Below are 8993 nucleotides of genomic sequence, written 5' to 3'. Positions count from 1 at the left end.
ATATGTGTATATATATATATATATATATATATATATATTTTATTTATTTTTTTAAGTGATGTAGGTATGTATGTGTGAACATACACACATTCAAATATACACAACCATATATATAAATAAATAAATAAATAAATATATATGCTATGACTACGGCCCATACAGCCGAAATGCGTCAGCCTTAATGACAAGCAAACTTTGATACCTAGGGAATGTGTCTCTGTAATGGATTACAATGTCTTCAATGTTTTTAAGTTGAAATTCTGAATAAAAGTTGTTTTATTCAAGCAAGCTCCAAGGGTTGTACTCACAATTTATTCTTCAGTAAATATATATATATATATATATATATATATATATACAGTATACACCTTTGAGCCCTTCCCATTCAAACACCTCGTCACTCCCTTTAAAACACTTATTATACATTTATTTCAATAATAAACTTTTAGATTTAATATCTATCTCTTGATCTATATACTGTATATATATATTTATATATATGTATGTGTGTGTGTGTGTGTAGTACTTTATTTTAAAATGTTGTACATGTGTTTTGCTTATTCTAGCCCTAACACTTTACTTCATGGGGTAGACTTATCAAAGTGCTAGCTGACATGATACGATGTAGAGTATCATGTCCGCTGCACATCGATAAATGCCGACAGCATTCGTTCTTGTGAACTGCTGGTGCAATGCCGCCCCCTGCAGATTCATTTTTGTAGCGCTGTTACGTGTTGCACTCAAGTGCAACACTTAACTCACAACTTGTAATTTGAGCAATGTTTAGCAATGTTGCTCTATCCATTGAATGCATAGGGGGTGCTAAAGAGATTTCAGCCATACTAAACATTCTCTGCTAATTCTGTTGTACCATGGACTTGTAATATTAGATTGTTTGCTATTCTTACCGTGGACCTGCAATATTGATAGCGCACCCTGCACTATCAATAGCATTCCCCCTGTAATCTACATTTTTTTAAGGGATTATTATCAGTTATTTGTAGAGCGCCAACAGATTCCGCAGCACTAAAAACATGGGTCTAATATGCAAGGTAACAATTATAGGAGACAAAGGGATAGAGGGACCTGCCAAGAGTTTCACTGTTTTAAATCAGCTCTCATGAAGGTGATCTACAAAGCAGCTAGGCTTGTAAGCTTACATGCTAAGGGGGTTCAAGGGGATAACTTAAGAAGGAGAGGAACTAAGATAAGAAAATGTTAGTGTGTATTATATGCATCCCTGAGCAGTAGAGTCTTTAAAAAGTGCTTGAAAGTTTGAAAACTAGGAAAGAGTCTTGTGAAGCAAGGCAGAACTTCATAAAATAAAGGCCAGTCTGGAGAAGTCTTGTAGGAGGTAACAAGAGAGGAGAAGAGAAGGAGGTCATGAGCAGAGCAAAGGGGATGGGAGGGAGAGTATCTGGAGATAAGGTCGGGGATATAGGATGGAGCAGTGTTATTGAGAGCTTTAAGTCAGGATTTTGTGTTTTATTCTGAGTTTAGAAGAAGCCATTGAACGGACTGACAGAGAGGTGCAGCAGATGAGGAGTGATGTGTAAGGAAGATTAGCCTGGCAGATGCATTTATTATGGATTGTAAGGACGATAGACGGAATCTAGGTAGGCCAGAGAGGATGGAGATGCAATAGTAAAGGCGTGAAATAATGAAAGAGTGGATTAATGTCTTAGTTATGTCTTGTGTAAGGAAGTGCCGAATTTTGGAGATGTTTTTAAGGTGGAGGCGGCAGGAATTTGCCAAAGACTGGATGTGGGTAATAAAAGAGAGATCTGAGTCAAATGTTAACCCAAGACATTGGGCATGCAGGGTTGGGATGTATGGATTTTGGAAGAAGGGGGGGATAAGGAGCTCAGTTTTGGAGATATTTAGCTTAAGGTAGTGAGTGCACATCAATGATGAAATATTAGAAAGACAGTTAGTGACAAAAGTTAGTAAGGAAGGGGATAGGTCTGGTGCAGAAAGGTAGACTTGGGTATCATCAGCATACAAATTATATTAAAACCCATGGGACTTTATTAAGGAATCTAAGGGATGTTCTAATGCAAAAAAAACATGCTTTAATACATCAGATCATGTAATGCTTTGCCTTACTGATCATAGAACTCCAAGTTTTTATCTATTTGAAGGGGTTGAAACAAATAGGTCCTGCTTGGGAACCACAAGCATTGCAGCAACTTTGCAGAACTTCCACTACTGATTGGCTCACTGACCATAGTCTGGACATTACCTGTGTGTAAAACTCTTTAGAATATGATCTGAATTGTTGAATACTAGCTCTGTCACAGGTAATAGAAAATATAATTTGTCTTGTTCCTCATTTGTTATTTCTGTGAGCCTATGTGGCTATGGAAGATAGGCAGAAGAGAAATTAAGTTTAACATTTGACATTGGTCCTCCTAGAACTGGAGGCAGATTCTTGTTAACAGAATCAAATGGGAATGTTTGCTGAAAAAAATCTTAGACTACCAAGACAGTTCTCCAATAAATCTGATCAAAATATGTGACCCGGGGTTTTCGGGCATGGGCAAATTATGAAGCAAATCATTAGGATATTGAAAAATAATTATTGTACAGCAGTTCTTGTGGCTTCCATATTCCTGAATTGTCTCCAGTATTGTAGTCTGTAATACAACAGGTCAGCAATGTAAAAAACAAAACTGGATTTGATAATCTCTATGTGCTGGACTCAGCAACTTGTAGGCAGATTGACTGGTTGAGCAATTTGGAGTCAGAACAGTACGGACTCATAGGGGTAGATTAACTATCAGTCAAGCTACAGCTAAATACTGTTGGCATTTATCATCGCACAAGCATTTCTAGTGAAATGCTTGTGCAATGTCGCCTCCCTGCTCACTGGGTGCTAACAGTGTCTGTCAATCATCCCGATTATTGAGCAGGTTATGGAAAAGGGGCCTTATGAATGCTGCTTCTTAACTTCTGTTTCAGGCTCCGAAGCAGCATCCACTGCTTCATAAATGGAGCCCATGGTCAGATGGACTAAAAAAAAGCATGCAGTCAGTTGGACCAGGTAGGCAACTTGTAGATAGAACAGGACAGGCTCTAACACATTTACAGATACAGGAGCCTGATATAGGAACCAGATAGTTATAATACAGCCAGCTATTGGTACAGGGTCCAGGCACAGTGGACTGACCCAATACAAATGCAACTTTTTAATTTAAATAGAGCGTGTTGTTATGCCACCCATTTTTGCTTCACTGCACCTTTAAATAAAGCAACAGACTTGTATAAGGCAGAACAATAGCAGTGCAGAGAAGCCAAACAAAAAATATATACAGTTTGGGACAAAGTGTCAGTTTCTGTCAGAACTCTGGGGAGGCCACTGCATTTATAGTGTTACACTGCTTCTTTCTGTGTGACAGCACTAATGACTTGTAAAGTGATATACTGGTGCACAAATAACATTCTACTGTTCTAGAGCATTTACCTTTTTTTGGCAAACAGAAAAAAACTGGCATTAGGCGATCCTGAAACCACTGTCAGCTATGAGGATATTCCTCTTTCCTCAGCTACGGATAGAGATGGCCATCTGCACAAGTTGGTCCTCTGGGGCTGATGTCTGATTGTGCTATTGAGGAGAACAGTGTAGGAGACCTTGTAGTACAGACAAATCAGAAGTCAATAATTCCCATTCCTGTAGATAATAATAATAATAATGCACTGGTCACTTGGGCACTCTTCCAGGCAGATCTTTGTGTCATTGAGTTCTCTCTGTTTTCCAGATTGGATGCCTGAAATGCGTCTTTCAGGCAGAATGAAACTGAATGGCCTCAGATAAGCAAGTAGATTCCATATCATTGGCCCCATGATCTTTATCTCTACTGATAATTATAATTATTATTTGCATTTTTTGTTGCAAAATCATATTGTTGTAGCTTTCTAAATGCTTATATGCTTTGTGTTTTTATAGTATTGTAAATAGTGGCCTCTATTTAACAATGTCTGTCGGACCTGATCCGACAGTGCGGATCAGGTCCGCCAGACCTCGCTGAATACGGAGAGCAATACGCTCTCCGTATTCAGCATTGCACCAGCAGCTCACAAGAGCTGCTGGTGCAACGCCGCCCCCTGCAGACTTGCGGCCAATGGGCCGCCAGCAGGGAGGTGTCAATCAACCCGATCGTACTCGATCGGGTTGATTTCCGGCGATGTCTGTCCGCCTGATCAGAGCAGATGGACAGGTTATGGAGCAGCGGTCTTTGTGACCGCTGCTTCATAACTGCTGTTTCTGGCGAGTCCGCAGGCTCGCCAGAAACACGGGGCATCAAGCTCCATTCGGAGCTTGATAGATAGGCCCCATAGTCTCTGATTTGACATATTTTTATATATTCTAAAACAGTATACAGCACTCATAAAAACCTTATATAAACTGTGGTTTATTAAATTACATCCCACATACACAAAAGATTTTGGATAAATAACATTTATCAGATTATAGAATAAATATACTTTAGTAACCTCAAATATATATATTCTATCAAAGAAAAAATATAGGGCTAGATTACAAGTGGTCCGCTTGCCCATTTGCGGGCGCGCAATAAGTAATCAGCCATTATATTATTTTCTAAAACTGTCCCAAATGCCCTCAAAATAGAGGGCATTGTAGTTTTTTAAAATTATTTTTTTAGCATTTAAAAAAAAAAAAAGAAACAACTGTACTAGGCAGTTTTTGGGTACTAAAGTTGGTGGGAGTGGGGTGTTAGAAAAAAAAAGGCCCTGAAAAGTGCCTTTACATTGCTGTCTATGGGAATTGTGTGTTCCCAATGAATATATATGTATATGACTATATACATATATATTTATGTGTTAATATGTGTATATATATTTATGTATATAGTCATATACATATATATTTAAAAATATGCTGCCATCACTGCGCTACTTGATGTGCGAGGATCTGATGCCATCTCTGACGGCATCAGAACAAGGCTCCCATTGCAAGTGCAATGCTTCCCAGCTCGCGTTCACATTTCTGTTAACTTGTAATATGCTGGGTATTACCCAGTGGAGTACAAATATCACTTTCATGAAAGTAACAAAACCCTGCATGTTACATTATTGTTAAAAACATCTAGAAACTGAAATTTGGCATAAATAAATCCACAGACATCATGTGAAACATACAGCTATGCTTCATGATTTTAAGGGACATGAAACACAAATTGTTTCTCTAATAATTCAGATAGAGCATGCAGGGCTGGACTTGGACCAAAATTAGGCTCAGGCCCATGTCTTCTTGTTTGCATTCATTATGAATATTGTATAGTTTCTCATAATATTGTCTTAACGTCTCCGCTATTTTTTTGCTGTCTTTATGTATTTGACCCGTTGCGTCTGATTATGTGTGTACATGTGTGTTTAGTTGCTGTCGTTTTAGGGCTTTGGCCAGGGATGAACCTGATTTGTCATTTACATCAAAATATTTTTGTTGCAGTACTGTAGCTTTACGCTGATACTCTTTAATATTGTGGTTATTAATTTCTTTCCTTACTTTGGTCAGGGATTCTACAATATTTGTTGAGGTGGGATCTTTTTTGTGTTCCGATTCCCAGTATCTTATTTGGGAGAGGGTGGAATTCACGAATTGTCGGTTATTTTTTATTTCCCTGGCTTTGTGTTTAATAAACTCCCCCCTTACCACACATTTGTGGGCCTCCCATATTGTGGATGTAGATGTATCTTTGGATGTGTTTTCCCTTATAATGTTCTAGTGTCATGTCAATTTCTGATTTAACTAGGGGATTGTCTAGTGCAAACCCGTCCATTCTCCACAGAACTGGGCGTATTGGCGTGTCCGGCCAAGCAATCACACATTGCACTGGTGCATGATCAGACCACGTAATCGGTAGTATTGTGGAGTTCTCTACCATTGAAAGTCCTAACTGGTCTGTGAAGAGATAATCTATTCTAATATATGCATGGTGTGGGTGTGAGTAGAATGTGTAATCTTGCAAATTGGGATTTATCGACCTCCATACATCATGAAGTTTTGGACGTTGTAGTTGGGTGTTTGTGGCTTTTATTACTTTTTGTGGGGTACTTGTCTTTCCCGTTGAGGTGTCACGTGTGGGATCTAATGATAAGTTAAAATTGCCTGCCAAGAACAGTGTGCATTTTGTGGGTTCCAGCAATAGTTGGGCCACCTGCTTGAATACTATGTGTTGTCCCTGGTTGGGATACATACGTATTGAACAATATCCCTATTACTATTAGGTATGATCCATTAGGGTTTTTAATAACTTGTGTTGGTTGAAAGTGAATGTAATTTTTAATGAAAATTCCAACTCCGCCTCTCTTTCAAGCTGTTCTAAATTTGTTGTTTATGAATTTGGGCTCCCTTCCTTTTTTAAAGTGTGTCTCCTGAATGTATAATATGTCTCCTACTTCTTTGTGTAGTTGAGTAAAAGCTATCAACCTTTTTTCCAGGCTGTTGAGCCCCTTGGCATTAATTGAAATTAGTTTAAGGGTGTGTGGATGTGTCTTATCTTTGCTTGCCATTGAAATGTAGGTCCTGAGGTATGGTAATGTGTGCAATGGAAGATGTGCAGGTTTAAGGTGTGTTCCGACTATCTTATAGACCTTGCGGGAGTGTCTCCTAATCCCTATCCTTTCTTGTATTGGACTATATTGTCTTGGCTGGGGTATATTAAGTATAAGCTACCACGAATAGTATAACAAGTGTCTAGAGAATCAATATATATCAAGCAATTTAGATTAACGTGCAACAAAAAGTAACTGCTGTAAACAATGCAGTAACAGAATTAATAACAATGTAAACAAAGTAGTATGTCAAACAGGGCAGTTTCCCCGCCCCCAAGCCCAAACATTTGAAATATAAACTTATATAATATAATATACGACCTGTAGCCATGTTAACTTAGTAAGAGTCCCCTTGAGCAGATGAATGTGGACTGTCAGTGGTTAGGCAAGAGTCTCTTTGGCCTGTAGGAGCTTTTTTTTTTTATTGAGGATATTATAAACATATACAGCGTATGAAACATGCCAAAACTGAAGTATTGCAAACATTGGGACAACAATCACAATAAAAAAAGCAACAAAAAAAACAGTGTATAATCAGGTAAATATAGATCCAGAATGTGATAGGCAAAGATAATGATATCCTAATTTTTATACTGATGTATACCTCCTATGAAAATAGTAGGCCACTCTTGGACCTTGGTGTAATATAAAGACTCGTCGGAGGTAGGTAAATTGGGTCTATAGCCACTTTTGGGCTTGGTATAGTATATAACACTATAATATAATATTTTCAATGTCATACAATAAACCAATATAAACAATAACATATATAGTATCAGTGAAAAACAAGCCTGTAGGAGCTTTTGGTGCAAGGCTTTGCTTTTCAGAGAGTTCAGAGTAATCTTGTTCTCTCTTCTAGTGAGGGCTGTGTCCTGTTTTTGTGTAGATGAAGTTCAGCTTGTAACCTGCCTTGAGAAGGTTGGGTTTCAGTATTTACGGTGCTTTAGATGTGACTGCCTAACTGCTATGGCGGTGGCTCGGGCTTGTGTCCACCCCGTTTGGAGCTCTTGGTGATGTGTGGAATGTTACCTTTGCTGGGCACGATGTTCTGCCCATTCCTGGGCTAATTTGCAGTCAGTTTGCGGGCCGCCTCTATCCCGGTGCTGTGTTGTGCTCCGCTTGCGGCGTGTTCTTGTGTGGGGTGATTCCGCTTGCAGCTGCTTGCTCTTGGGGTGCCGGTCTACTCTTGGGAATGTTTTTTATATTATTTATTGGCTGTAACTGCTGGGCTTGGGTGGCGTGGGCCTAGGAGCTGTCTCTTCACACGGCCATGTCTCTAAACGGCCAAGCTCCGCCCTCTGCATTAAGTATTTTATAATTCATAAATGAAAGTCCCCTTTATTTGTTTCAATATTCAATCCTAGCATTTGTGAACCGCTAGGGTTAACTTTCACTTTAAAGCTGTTGATATTAATTTTTGAACCAAACAGAAGGTTTGTGCCTTTTTACAACGTAGGGCCTCAATACTCACTGGTGTCTAACAGTAACACACTTTACAAGCATCAAGAGAAAAAATGTTTTATACCTTTCCACAGGAAACACTGTAATTATATGGTGGTAAACACCAGTAAGATATTTTCTCGCAATTAAAAGCCATAAAGTGATAGAAACTAGAGTAATTAAGCCACTAGAAAACTTTATAATCTGTGTTAATCCATGTGTGAAAAATAACACTAGTAAAAACACTGCTATTACTAGTGGGAGCTCATAGCCTTTATAGTCAGTGTCTTTAGCTTATGGCTCCAATACACCTGAATTGCCTTTTATTTCTATGACCAAACTTCATGAAAGGAGGAAGATTATGAATGAGTATAGTATTAGACATGGGCTGTTATTAGTCCACAAACTGTCTTGTCACAGGTTTGTTAATGTTCTCAGTGTTGCAAGAACAATTGACCAACCATCAGTTAGCGATCAGTAGTCAGTTGCTCTTAAAAGCTGCCAATGGTTTTCTTCACAAACGGCTAGATTTCTAGAGTTCTGCGGCCAAAGGGGTGCGTTAGCTACGCGTGCTTTTTTTCCCCCGCACCTTTTAAATACCGCTGGTATTTAGAGTTCACAGAATGGCTGCGTTAGGCTCCAAAAAAGGGAGCGTAGAGCATATTTAACGCCACTGCAACTCTCGATACCAGCGGTGCTTACGGACGCAGCCAGCTTCAAAAACGTGCTTGTGCACGATTCCCCCATAGAAAACAATGGGGCTGTTTGAGCTGAAAAAAAAACCTAACACCTGCAAAAAAGCAGCGTTCAGCTCCTAACGCAGCCCCATTGTTTTCTATGGGGAAACACTTCCTAAGTCTGCACCTAACACTCTAACATGTACCCCGAGTCTAAACACCCCTAACCTTACACTTATTAACCCCTAATCTGCCGACCCTGCTATCGCTGACACCTGCATATTTTTTTTAACCCCTAAT

The sequence above is a fragment of the Bombina bombina genome, chromosome 1 (genome assembly GCF_027579735.1).
Source record: "Bombina bombina isolate aBomBom1 chromosome 1, aBomBom1.pri, whole genome shotgun sequence".
Lineage (NCBI taxonomy): Eukaryota > Metazoa > Chordata > Amphibia > Anura > Bombinatoridae > Bombina > Bombina bombina.
This window is presented reverse-complemented; position numbering follows the sequence as displayed.